Source organism: Pleurodeles waltl, chromosome 3_1 (assembly GCF_031143425.1).
Source record: "Pleurodeles waltl isolate 20211129_DDA chromosome 3_1, aPleWal1.hap1.20221129, whole genome shotgun sequence".
NCBI classification, from domain to species: Eukaryota; Metazoa; Chordata; class Amphibia; order Caudata; family Salamandridae; genus Pleurodeles; species Pleurodeles waltl.
Genome location: NC_090440.1, coordinates 1,680,267,078 through 1,680,281,659, shown reverse-complemented (window position 1 = coordinate 1,680,281,659; position 14,582 = coordinate 1,680,267,078).

Here is a 14,582-nt window from a genome sequence, read left to right as displayed (position 1 = left end):
GACACTCCATACACTCAGGTGCCATCCACCACGCTCACAGTGTACTCACCTGTTTGTCTGGAGGACCGTACAGTTGCGTGTACTAGGGGAGGACTCCATCCACCAGTTTCTCCAACTCCTCCTAGGTGAAGGCAGGGGCCCTTTTCCCAGACACTGTAGCCATAGTCGCTTCAAGACACAGGTCACAGCAGCACTTGCAGTGTAGGTCCTCTCCTGTTGAAGGTCAGGTATCAAGTGAGTGAACAGTAAGAAAATGGCTGCCACGTCTGCGGCGGTGCATCCCGTCACCGCCGCCGTACATCGTCATTGGCTCCTGGGACCCATAGGGCCCAATGTTAACCAATGCTGAATTGCGCCGCGGTCCTCAACCGCCCACCACAACGGTGTACAATGCCAGCGCAGTTACCTCATTTCTCCTTGTCCCACCTTACAGGTCAGGCAGCCGCCATTTCAGGGGGCCACATGGGATGGAATAAAACTGTGTCACACCTATCTAGGCCTGGAATACAGACAGATACCGGCACATTGTGATTTTCCAATGTTTTAGCAAATAACACATTGTGATACCTAAGTGTCTGATGACCCTCTGCTTGCTGTTCTCCTCCATAGGTCACGTCTGCTGGGGCAGGTGATGAGATGGCGGCATCCTCCGGTGTACAGACCCCTGGTGGACCTGTCGACAATGGAAGAGAGACACATCATTATCACATACAGACTTGATTGTGCAACAGTCCTGGAACTGTGTGCCCAGTTGGAGCCAGACCTGATTTCAGCTATCTGCCATCCCACAGGAATCCCCCCTGTAGTGCAGGTTCTGTGTGTAATTAATTTCTTGGCCAGTGGGTCTTTTCAAACAACAGTGGCCATGGCATCAGGGATGTCCCAGCCAATGTTCTCTAACGTGTTGTCCAGAGTGTTATCTGCGCTATTGAAACACATGCGCAGCTACATCGTTTTCCCACAGGTGGAGGATTTGCCCACAGTGAAAGGTGACTTCTATGCCCTGGGACACATCCCCAACATCATTGGAGCCATTGATGGTACACATGTGGCATTTGTTCGCCCCCCGCAGGAAAGAACAGGTGTACAGAAACCGGAAAAGCTACCATTCCATGAATGTGCAGATGGTGTGTTTGGCAGACCAGTACATATCCCATGTGAATGCCAAGTATCCTGGCTCTGTGCATGACGCTTACATTTTGAGGAATAGCAGCATCCCTTATGTGATGGCGCAACTCCTGAAGCACCGTGTGTGGCTAATAGGTGAGGCCAAGGTCCCAACACAGTTGACATAAGTGTCTGGGTATGGGGTTGTCCCTAAGGGTTAGTGTCTGTCTAACAGTTGTCCCTCGACATTTGCAGGTGACTCTGGTTACCCATACCTGTCATGGCTACTGACCCCAGTGAGGAATCCCAGGACAAGGGCAGAGGAACGCAACAATGAGGCACATGGGCGAACTAGGAGGATTATAGAACGCACCTTTGGCCTCCTGAAGACCAGATTCCGGTGCCTCCATCTTACAGGTGGCTCCCTATACTACTCTACGAAGAAGGTGTGCCAGATAATCGTGGCCTGCTGTATGCTGCACAACCTGGCTTTGCGACGCCAGGTGCCTTTTCTGAAGGAGGATGGGCCAGATGGTGGTCTTGTGGCAGCTGTGGAGCCTGCGGACAGTGAAGAAGAGGAGGCAGAAGAAGAAGATGTCGACAACCGAAACAACATCATCATGCAATACTTCCAGTGAGACACAGGTAAGAAGATGTAACTGCTTCCCACATCTCATACTATTGTTGGAGCTAGCATAAGTCTGTCATTTTCACTCAGTGTATGGACCCTGACTTGTTACTTTGCCTTTCCATTTCACAGATCTGGGTCCCACTTTGTGCTCTCTGCTATGTTTAATGCTGGCCTACAGCTGTGTTGGTATGTGAACAAGTACATTGACATTGCTATATTCCAGAGGTTTTGCAATTACACATTAGTGAAAGCACAGACAGACTCCAGATTGTTTTGTGATTTAAGTGTGTTTATTTCTGTGCAAATAAGTTGAGGGGGGTGTGAAATGGGCTGGGGTGATGGTGGAGGAATGTTCATGGCAGAGTCCAGTCTATTTGTTTCACAGGTGCATTGTCCAATGGGGCATAGGAAGTGGAGCAATGGCAGTTTAAGGTGGACAGGATGACAAAGTGGGACAGAAGGGTGACATTCAGGGGGGTCTTATTTCCTGACGGGGGTCTTGTCAATGTTCTCTGTCTTGTTCCTGGATCCCTGATCCCTTCTGCAGGGGGTGGGGTGCTGGTGGCCTGTTCCTGTGGCGGTGCCTCCTGTCCACTAGCGCCGGCGGAGGTGGAGGGCTGCTTATCGTACAGGCTAGTGTCAGGGGCCCGTTTGTGTGCCACTGTGTCCCTCCTGGTATTGAGAAGGTCTGCCAGCACCCCTGCAATGGTGACCAGGGTGGTGTTGATGGACTTCAAGTCCTCCCTGATCCCCAGGTAGTGTTCTTCCTGCAGCCGCTGGTTCTCCTGAAACTTGCCCAATACTGTGTCCATGGTCTCCTGGGAATGGTGGTAAGCTCCCATGATGTTGAAGAGTGCCTCGTGGAGAGTGGGTTCCCTAGGCCTGTCCTCCCCCTGTCGCACAGCAATCCAACGAGCTTCCCTGTTATCCTGTGCCTCTGTCCCCTGAACTGTGTGCCCACTGCCACTTCCCCCAGGTCCCTGATCGTCCTGTGTTAGTGGGGTTGCCTGGGTTCCCTGTAGTGGTGGACACACTGCTGATTGACGTGTCCTGGGGACAGAGGGATGGGCCCACTGGGTGGGTGCTGTGGTGGTGTTTCCTGAGGGGGGAGGTTCAGTGGTGGTTTGTGACTGTGTCAGGGGAACCGACTGTCCCGAGGTCACTGATGGGCCGGTCATCTTGATCCAGGCGTGCAGAGCTGCTGTCATCACTGTGGGCCTCTTCTGTGGGGGGACTGGATATGTCTGGCACCTCCTGTCCGGTGACGTTGGGTATGGGTCCTGAAGGGGTGTAAATGCATAGTTACTGTATCTGTGTGTGCCATCTTGTGCAATGGATGAGTTACCCACTACTCCTGTACCTGCATTATTGCGGTGGCCCTTGTGTGACTGGTGATTTTGGGGCATGAGTGAGTCTCTCTACTGGACATGCTTTGGTAATGAGTGTCCATGCATTGGTGTTACATGCAGGGCTTGATTTTGGGATGTGTGGGTTGTGTTAGTGGGGTCTCTGTGGGTTGTTGGGGTGATGGGTGTGAGGGTGAGGGTTGGAGTATGTAATGGCATGCAGGTGGGGTGGGGGGGATAAAGTAGTAAAGATTTGCCTTACCAGAGTCCAGTCCTCCTGATACTCCTGCGAGGTCCTCAGGATGCATTATTGCCAAGCCTTGGTCCTCCCATGTTGTTAGTTGTGGGGGAGGAGGGGGAGGTCCACCGCCAGTCCTCTGTTCAGCAATCTGGTGTCTGGATACCACAGAACGTACCTTCCCCCATAGGTCGTTCCACCTCTTCCTGATGTCATCCTGTGTTCTTGGATGCTGTCCCACTGCGTTGACCCTGTCTGTCAACACCAGGGCAGTGCGCGCTCTATTGGCAACTAGAATGCAAAAACCCAGCACTCTCAAAACAACGTAATTTATGCATTGTGCTGAGTTCAATCCTGAAGACTTATTTTTAATGTGCTTACAAATGCTGTTCATTTGCAATGTATTGCTGCAGGCTTTCAGAGTGTGTTAGGGTGTGGTCCCTTTCCAGGGCCTTCTAGAGACTTTCCCTGCAACATGCCTGGGTGTGGTTGTGAGCTGGGCCAAGACTCTATAAAAAGGAGCCAGCCCAGCTCCAAGTGCTCACTATTCAGAGGTCCCGGTGCAGAGCAGCAGCTTCTTCCTGAGCTCCTGTCCCGGCGGCCTATTGGATCTTCCAGGCTTCTGCCTTTCATCCTTCATTGGTGATCATTGTTCCAGGCGGTAAGACGGTGGTTGGACTGTCCCGACACCGTTATCGAGAATTTTCATATTCTTGGTTTAATTCTTCAATGATTAACAGATTGCTTGCACGCTACCATTTCTTGACATTTATATGGTAGTTTACAAATCGGCAAGACGTGCGATTAGTTTCATAATGATTTGATTTACTTATTCATTGGGCGCTGTTATTTCTTGACATTTGCATGGTGGCTTAAGAATCGGCAAGACGCACAATTCGTTTTATGGTGTTTTAACTTTGTTGTTCATTGCGCGCTACCATTTCTTGACATTTACATGGTGTCTTAAGAATCCGCATAAGGCGCGCGATTCGTTTCCTTATACTTTGATCTTGTTATTCATTGTGAGCTGTTATTTCTTGGCATTTACATCGTGGTTTACGAATTGGCAAGACGCGTGATTTGTTTAATGATGATTTGACTTTGATATTCATTGCGTGCTACCATTTCTTGGCATTTTACATGGTGACACTCAAATCGGCAAGACGCACGATTCTCTCCTCGAGTTTAATTCATGTTGTTTATTGTATGCCACTATTCTAAGATATTTATCATGTAATATTCGAGTTGACAAGTTATGTGATTTGTTTTCCTGAATCCATATTGTGTTATTCATGGTGCACAATCCTTTTATGGTGTTTATTATATATGTATATATAAATCTACAATATGCGCAATTTGTGTTGAAACATTTTAAGAGTACACAGAAGATCAGAATTTATAGATGCAATATTGTATGGTCCAAAGTATGCATTCTCAAAAAAGGATTTATATGACTGGTTTAAAATTTAGTCAAAATGTTTTTTCTGATTCTCATGTAAAGGAAAGTACATGAATAAGAAAGTTTTCATTTAATTCATATTGATTCCCTTACAGGTATCCGGCCACCTTGAAACTTAGTCATTTTAAACTTAATTCTTAGATTGTTCATGTTTTCAGAATGACTATACTTAGAATCATAGTCTAGTATTGATTTCAGGAGATATAATTTTCATATTGTGTGTTCTAACCTTTTTCTTTCTACAGGTCTCCTTCCCAGCTGTTCCCTTCCTAATCCCCTCCTCCCCTCTTGAACTCTCTTAGCCTCTGTGATTTATCTATCAGAGTCTTGGAGCTGTTCAGTGGTGGACGTGTTGGGAATGTGCGCAGATCTCGAGGATCTGGTGACTCTGACACTGACAACAATTCTCCGCCATAGCTCCATCTTCCTTGCAATGGACGTCTGCTGCACCTGTGATCCGAATAGCTGTGGCTCTACCCGGACGATTTCCTTCACCATGACCCTGAGCTCCTCCTCAGAGAACCTGGGGTGTCTTTGAGGTGCCATGATGTGGCGTGGGTGATGTGTGACGTGCTGTCTGTTGTGATGGGGATGTGTTGGTGTGTGTTGTTTGAGGTGCGTGGATGTTGTTTAAGTGATGGTGTTGTGTGTCTGTGGATGCTGGTGTTATGTTAGGTAGTCTCTCTCTCTGGCCTTCTTTCAGAATTTTGGTTGTAAGGGTTTGTGGGTGATGTGGGTGTGTGCTTTATATTGGATTGGGTGTGTGGGTGTGGTGTGTGTATGTGTGTCAGGTGTGTGTATTTTGAATTGTCCAATGTGGTTGTGTTTTGTAAATGTGTGTGTATTTTGAGCGCAGCAGCGTGTACCGCCAATGGATTACCACGGTTGAAAGACCGCCGCGTTGATTCGTGGGTTGTGATACTGTTTGCGTATTCCTGTTGGCGTGACGGTGTAGGTTTTGGGATCGCCAGTTTATCACTGACCTTTGGTGTGGCGGACTTGTGTGGGTGTCTGTATTGTGGCGGATTCCGAGCTGTGAGTCGTAATACTTGTAGCGGAATTTTGCTGTCCCAACGGTATGTTGGAGGTCTTCTGCACGGCAGAAAGCGGGATTTACCTCCAGGGTTGTAATGAGGGCCTTAGTGTTAAACATTCTCTGCTGACAGAAAATTTGTCCTAGCACCTTAACCTCTGTTCTTCAGTTACTACTAAACCAACTCAGTGCCTGGTCATTGGCCCCTCAACAAATCAAATGGAGAATGTACGTAACCATGTTAGACTTAATTCTGTATGAAAGCAAAGTCGTTTTTAAGAACCTTATGCCAATTAATAACACTCTTCACAGCCAGCTGTACCACTGTTCTGAATTACTCAGTTAAATTGCTTAACTTGACCAGTTGCTTCAAGATGACAAACAGCTATTCATTTGTGCTGCATCCCACATCTATTTAGGCATTCCTAAAATTTGCTAGTAGTAGGCTGTGAGCCATTATCTGAAACTGGGAAACAGCCATTACTACGCTGCTTGTTACCATGCATGTGTTCCAACACATGCTTCATTACAACAAATGGCCTTTACCACGCATACCAATACAACAATTGTAATGGTATGCATGGTAAGGGCTATGCGTTGTAATGATGGTGAAGGCTATCGATGTTGTTAGACGAAACAGAAAGATCATTCCGTTTCCTCAGAACAAGCAGTGACGTGCCTTAGTAGTAAGGTAAGAGGAATTGGGTCGGGGGTGAGGGGTGCTGTTTTAAAGAGGAGGTGGAGGCTGGGGTTATCTTTTAGGACGGGGTGGTTTTCAGGTTAAGTGTGAAGGGGGTTAGGCTTAGGGGGACTTTTACAGAGGGGGTGGGGTGTGGGAGGGTTAGGTTTTAGGGTGGGAATGGTATTGGGCCTGGGGGGGAATTGTTTTAAGGCGGGTTGGGAGTTATGTTTTAGGGTGGGGGTGGTTTTCAGGTTAAGTGCAGGGGTTGGGCTTGGGGGTGGGGGACTGTATTAGGGAGGGGGTGGGGGTTAGGTTTTAGGGTGGTGGTAGGTTTTCAGGACTAGTGCAGGTCCTTGGGTCTGGGGTGGGGGTACTGTTTTGGGGAGCAGGGGTAGGGGTTTAGGATTTAGGGCAGGGGTGGTTTTCAGGCTTGGGGGAAATTAGGCCTGAGGGGCACTGTTTAGGGAGGGAGCTGGGGGTTTTGTTCTAGAGCAGGCGGTTTTCAGATTTAGTGCAGAGCGGGGGTGGCACTTGGGGGGACTGTTTTAGGGAGGGGTTTGGGGTGAGGGGTTGGGTTTTAGAGTGGGGGTCAGTTTTTGTGATTAGGGTGGAGGGATTGGGTCTGGGGTGGAGGTACTGTTGTAGGGAGGGGCGGGGTGGGGGGGTTAGGTTTTAGGGTGGGGTGGTTTTCAGGCTTGGGGGGTATTGGGCCGGGGGAACCTTTACCATGCATATGCCTTTAAAACACATGACAGCATAATTTCTTGTAAAGGCATGCATGGTAAGGCATATGCGTAGTAATGGCATTCTCGTTGTAACACACTTGTGGTAATGACATGCATTGCAATAGAATGCGTGGTTCCGACATACAACCTCTGAAACCATATAATTGAAAATCTACTCTCAAAATACCTTCTCCAAAGAAATCAACGACCACATCCATAGCAATCATCTCCATAAGCTTCTCGTCCGGCCACTTTGAATAGTAATCCAGTAGAACCACGGCATACCTCTCTCTACATGATGGTATACATAAAGACCTAACCTTATCAATCCCCAACTACCTCCATAGCCCTTCCAACAAGGTGATGGAAGTTTGGGAAGCTGAACAAGATTTAGCCCTAGTCACCATTTCATCCAGGCCCAGCCACTAAAAATGTTCCCACACATGTCCTTGGGTCGCCAACATTACCTAAATGCCCAAAATGCAACTTAGCAATAACCTCTCATAGCTTTTAAGGAGCAACAGACTTGTCTCCCCTCAGCAACCTTTCTTTTGTCTAAGCTAATTTACCTTGAACTCTGGCAAAGGACTTGACCTCACCTTCCAGTCTTCTTTCATCAGGCCAATGCCTCAAGGTAACCACTAACAGCTTCTAAGACTAGATCCTCACATCACACTGTCATCCACTTGCTTTCAGGGTCTTTGACAAAAACATACACAAAACAATACTGTGGGCCACAAATATTGTGGCCAGAATTTCATGATGTCACAAATTTAATGGCACTTAATATTAAGAATATAGGGGGTGATTGTAAGCTTGGCGGGCGGCGGTAGCCGCCTGCCAAGCGGGAACCGCCAGAAGACCGTCATTCTGGGTTTCCCACTGGGCTGGCGGGCGACCGCCAGCCCAGCGGGAAACACCCTTCCCACGAGGACGCCGGCTCAGAATGGAGCCGGCGGAGTGGGAAGGTGCGACGGGTGCAGTTGCACCCGTCGCGAATTTCAGTGTCTGCAAAGCAGACACTGAAATTCTTTGTGGGGCACTCTTACGGGGGCCCCTGCAGTGCCCATGCCATTGGCATGGGCACTGCAGGGGCCCCCAGGGGCCCCACGGCACCCCATACCGCCATCCTGTTCCTGGCAGGCGAACCGCCAGGAACAGGATGGCGGTATGCGGTGTCAGAATCCCCATGGCGGCGCAGCAAGCTGCGCCGCCATGGCGGATTCCCATGGGCAGCGGAAAGTCGGCGGTACACCGCCGGCTTTCCGCTTCTGGGCTCGGCTGTACCGCCGCGGTCAGAATGCCCGGCGGTGCACCGCCAGCCTGTTGGCGGTGCTACCGCCAACCTCCGCCCTGGCGGTATTTACCGCCAGGGTCAGAATGACCCCCATAATTTTTTAAGGTATTTAGGGGGTTATTCTAACTTTGGAGGAGGTGTTAATCCGTCCCAAAAGTGACGGAAAAGTGACGGATTTACCACCAGCCATATTACGAGTCCATTATATCCTATGGAACTCGTAATACGGCTGGTGGTATATCCGTCACTTTACCGTCACTTTTGGGACGGATTAACACTCCTCCAAAGTTAGAATAACCCCCTTAATGTCATTTACAAAAATGTTTAATACTTAATATAATATTGTTTTATTTATTAGGGTGGTGTAAAATATTATTTTTTAATTAGTTTGATACATTTTAGGTATTTTATCATATGTTCTGATTAATGTAATAATACTTGTGTTTAATTTGTTTTAGTATTGTTTGTATATTTTTACATGAAAAGTATTTTTTTATATTTTATTAGAATTGTTAATTTAGTAGCAGTTTCTTAGGTTTGTAGGAGTAAGGGTGCGAAGTTTCTCAATATGTAAATTATTATTTTAAATGTATTATTAATTTGTATGTAATTTAATTATTTAATTGCTAATTAATTATGTAAATAAATGAAATCATTAATCGTTATTTTAATTGAGTGTTACTTTATTTTAATTTAATTTATTTTCGTATTTTATTTTTTGTTGTTGCTCATTTTTTAGAGTAGAAGGGGGAAAGTGTTTCAGTTTCAAACGTTTTAATTATTTTATCTGAAATATAGCATTTGTAACTTTGATTATGTTTTTAATTTTTAATTTTGAAGGTTGTTTTATTACTGCAATAAGAAACTAAGCAGATCTGTGTACATCCACAATATAAATAACAACCCATTGTTGCAGCAACTCGTTTTGCTACCCCTCATGTCATCATTAGTAGGTTATTGGTAAGTGATATTTCATTCTCATCCCACTCCGCGTCCCACTTGTCCACCAAAGGCCCAACTCTCCACATGTGTTAATTTATGTTCATAGACATGTTGAACAAGATGTTGCGAGAATCACAACAAAGAATGAGCACTATAAGCACACACACAACAATCCACTCCATATGGTTCATTTTAAATTTTAATTTCATTTGTTCTATATTTGACGATTAAATTAGTTATTTTGAATATAGTTTAACCCCTTCGCTGCCAGGCCTTTTCCCCCTCCTGTGCCAGGCCTTTTTTTGCCTATTTGGGGCAGTTCGCGCTTATGCCCGCATAACTTTTTGTCCACATAAGCTAACCAAGCCAAATTTGCGTCCTTTTTTTCCAACATCCTAGGGATTCTGGAGGTACCCAGACTTTGTGGGTTCCCCTGAAAGAGGCCAAGAAATTGGCCAAAATACAGGGAAAATTTCGTTTTTTTCAAAAAAATTGGAAAAAGTGGCTGCAGAAGAAGGCTTGTGGTTTTTCCCCTGAAAATGGCATCAACAAAGGGTTTGCGGTGCTAAACTCAGCAGCTTCCCAGCTTTCAGGAACAGGCAGACTTGAATCAGAAAACCCAATTTTTCAACACAATTTTGGCATTTTTCTGGGACATACCCCATGTTTGCAATTTTTTGTGATTTCAGCCTCCTTCCAGTCAGTGACAGAAATGGGCATTAAACCAATGCTGGATCCCAGAAACCTAAACATTTCTGAAACGTAGACAAAATTCTGAATTCAGCAAGGGGTCATTTGTGTAGATCCTACAAGGGTTTCCTACAGAAACTAACAACTGAAAAAGAAAAATATTGAAATTGAGGTGAAAAAAACATAAATGTTTCTCTACGTTTTACTCTGTAACTTTTCCCTGCAATGTCAGATTATCGAAAGCAATATACCGTTACGTCTGCTGGACTCCTCTGGTTGCGGGGATATATAGGGCTTGTAGGTTCATCAAGAACCCGAGGAACCCAGAGCCAATAAATGAGCTGCACCCTGACGTGCATTTTCATTCTATACCAGGTATACAGCAATTCATTTGCTGAAATATAAAGAGAAAAAATTGCTATCAAGAAAACCTTTGTATTTCCAAAAAGGGCACAAGATAAGGTGTTGAGGAGCAGTGGTTATTTGCACATCTCTGAATTCCGGGGTGACCATACTAGCATGTGAATTACAGGGCATTTCTCAAATAGATGTCTTTTTTACACACTCTCCTATATTTGGAAGGAAGAAATGTAGAGAAAGACAAGGGGCAATAACACTTGTTTTGCTAATCTATGTTCCCCCAAGTCTCCCGATAAAAATGATACCTCACTTGTGTGGGTAGGCCTAGCGCCCGCGACAGGAAACGCCCCAAAGTTCAACGTGGACACATCCACATTTTTGGAAGAAAACAGAGGTGTTTTTTGCGAAGTGCCTACCTGTAGATTTTGGCCTCTAGCTCAGCCGGCACCTAGGGAAACCTACCAAACCTGTGCATTTCTGAAAACTAGAGACCTAGGGGAATCCAAGGAGGGGTGACTTGCCGGGCTCAGACCAGGTTCTGTTACCCAGAATTCTTTGCAAACCTCAAAATTTGGCTAAAAAAACACATGTTCCTCACATTTCTGTGGCAGAAAGTACTGGAATCTGAGAGGAGCCACAAATTTCCTTCCACCCAGCGTTCCCCCAAGTCTCCCGATAAAAATGATACCTCACTTGTGTGGGTAGGCCTAGCGCCCGCTACAGGAAACGCCCCAAAGCGCACCATGGACACATCCAAATTTTTGGAAGAAAACAGAGGTGTTTTTTGCGAAGTGCCTACCTGTAGATTTTGGCCTCTAGCCCAGCCGGCACCTAGGGAAACCTACCAAACCTGTGCATTTCTGAAAACTAGAGACCTAGGGGAATCCAAGGAGGGGTGACTTGCGGGGCGCGGACCAGGTTCTGTTACCCAGAATCCTTTGCAAACCTCAAAATTTGGCTAAAAAAACACATGTTCCTCACATTTCTGTGGCAGAAAGTTCTGTAATCTGAGAGGAGCCAAGAATTTCCTTTCACCCAGCGTTCCCCCAAGTCTCCCGATAAAAATGATACCTCACTTGTGTGGGTAGGCCTAGCGCCAGCGACAGGAAACGCCCCAAAGCGCAACGTGGACACATCCAAATTTTTGGAAGACAACAGAGGTGTTTTTTGCGAAGTGCCTACCTGTATATTTTGGCCTCTAGCTCAGCCAGCACCTAGGGAAACCTACCAAACCTGTGCATTTCTGAAAACTAGAGACCTAGGGGAATCCAAGGAGGGGTGACTTGCGGGGCTCGGACCAGGTTCTCTTACCCAGAATCCTTTGCAAACCTAAAAATTTGGCTAAAAAAACACATGTTCCTCACATTTCTGTGGCAGAAAGTTCTGGAATCTGAGAGGAGCCACAAATTTCCTTCAACCCAGCGTTCCCCCAAGTCTCCCGATAAAAATGATACCTCACTTGTGTGGGTAGGCCTAGCGCCCGCTACAGGAAACGCCCCAAAGCGCACCGTGGACACATCCAAATTTTTGGAAGAAAACAGAGGTGTTTTTAGCGAAGTGCCTACCTTTAGATTTTGGCCTCTAGCTCAGCCGGCACCTAGGGAAACCTACCAAACCTGTGCATTTCTGAAAACTAGAGACCTAGGGGAATCCACGGAGGGGTGACTTGCGGGGCTCGGACCAGGTTCCGTTACCCAGAATCCTTTGCAAACCTCAAAATTTGGCTAAAAAACACATGTTCCTCACATTTCTGTGGCAGAAAGTTCTGTAATCTGAGAGGAGCCAAGAATTTCCTCTCACCCAGCGTTCCCCCAAGTCCCCCGATAAAAATGATACCTCACTTGTGTGGGTAGGCCTAGCGCCAGCGACAGGAAACGCCCCAAAGCGCAACGTGGACACATCCAAATTTTTGGAAGACAACAGATGTGTTTTTTGCGAAGTGCCTACCTGTAGATTTTGGCCTCTAGCTCAGCCAGCACCTAGGGAAACCTACCAAACCTGTGCATTTCTGAAAACTAGAGACCTAGGGGAATCCACGGAGGGGTGACTTGCGGGGATCGGACCAGGTTCCGTTACCCAGAATCCTTTGCAAACCTCAAAATTTGGCTAAAAAAACACATGTTCCTCACATTTCTGTGGCAGAAAGTTCTGTAATCTGAGAGGAGCCAAGAATTTCCTCTCACCCAGCGTTCTCCCAAGTCCCCCGATAAAAATGATACCTCACTTGTGTGGGTAGGCCTAGCGCCAGCGACAGGAAACGCCCCAAAGCGCACCGTGGACACATCCAAATTTTTGGAAGAAAACAGAGGTGTTTTTAGCGAAGTGCCTACCTTTAGATTTTGGCCTCTAGCTCAGCCGGCACCTAGGGAAACCTACCAAACCTGTGCATTTCTGAAAACTAGAGACCTAGGGGAATCCACGGAGGGGTGACTTGCGGGGCTCGGACCAGGTTCCGTTACCCAGAATCCTTTGCAAACCTCAAAATTTGGCTAAAAAAACACATGTTCCTCACATTTCTGTGGCAGAAAGTTCTGTAATCTGAGAGGAGCCAAGAATTTCCTCTCACCCAGCGTTCCCCCAAGTCCCCCGATAAAAATGATACCTCACTTGTGTGGGTAGGCCTAGCGCCAGCGACAGGAAACGCCCCAAAGCGCAACGTGGACACATCCAAATTTTTGGAAGACAACAGATGTGTTTTTTGCGAAGTGCCTACCTGTAGATTTTGGCCTCTAGCTCAGCCAGCACCTAGGGAAACCTACCAAACCTGTGCATTTCTGAAAACTAGAGACCTAGGGGAATCCAAGGAGGGGTGACTTGCGGGGCTCGGACCAGGTTCTGTTACCCAGAATCCTTTGCAAACCTCAAAATTTGGCTAAAAAAACACATGTTCCTCACATTTCTGTGGCAGAAAGTTCTGGAATCTGAGAGGAGCCACAAATTTCCTTCCACCCAGCGTTCCCCCAAGTCTCCCGATAAAAATGATACCTCACTTGTGTGGGTAGGCCTAGCGCCCGCTACAGGAAACACCCCAAAGCGCACCGTGAACACATCCAAATTTTTGGAAGAAAACAGAGGTGTTTTTTGCGAAGTGCCTACCTGTAGATTTTGGCCTCTAGCTCAGCCGGCACCTAGGGAAACCTACCAAACCTGTGCATTTCTGAAAACTAGAGACCTAGGGGAATCCACGGAGGGGTGACTTGCGGGGCTCGGACCAGGTTCAGTTACCCAGAATCCTTTGCAAACCTAAAAATTTGGCTAAAAAAACACATGTTCCTCACATTTCTGTGGCAGAAAGTTCTGGAATCTGAGAAGAGCCACAAATTTCCTGCAACCCAGCGTTCCCCCAAGTCTCCCGATAAAAATGATACCTCACTTGTGTGGGTAGGCCTAGCGCCCGCTACAGGAGACGCCCCAAAGCGCACCATGGACACATCCAAATTTTTGGAAGAAAACAGAGGTGTTTTTTGCGAAGTGCCTACCTGTAGATTTTGGCCTCTAGCTCAGCCGGCACCTAGGGAAACCTACCAAACCTGTGGATTTCTGAAAACTAGAGACCTAGGGGAATCCAAGGAGGGGTGACTTGCGGGGCTCGGACCAGGTTCTGTTACCCAGAATCCTTTGCAAACCTCAAAATTTGGCTAAAAAAACACATGTTCCTCACATTTCTGTGGCAGAAAGTTCTGTAATCTGAGAGGAGCCAAAAATTTCCTTTCACCCAGCGTTCCCCCAAGTCTCCCGATAAAAATGATACCTCACTTGTGTGGGTAGGCCTAGCGCCAGCGACAGGAAACGCCCCAAAGCGCAACGTGGACACATCCAAATTTTTGGAAGACAACAGAGGTGTTTTTTGCGAAGTGCCTACCTGTATATTTTGGCCTCTAGCTCAGCCAGCACCTAGGGAAACCTACCAAACCTGTGCATTTCTGAAAACTAGAGACCTAGGGGAATCTAAGGAGGGGTGACTTGCAGGGCTCGGACCAGGTTCTGTTACCCAGAATCCTTTGCAAACCTAAAAATTTGGCTAAAAAAACACATGTTCCTCACATTTCTGTGGCAGAAAGTTCTGGAATCT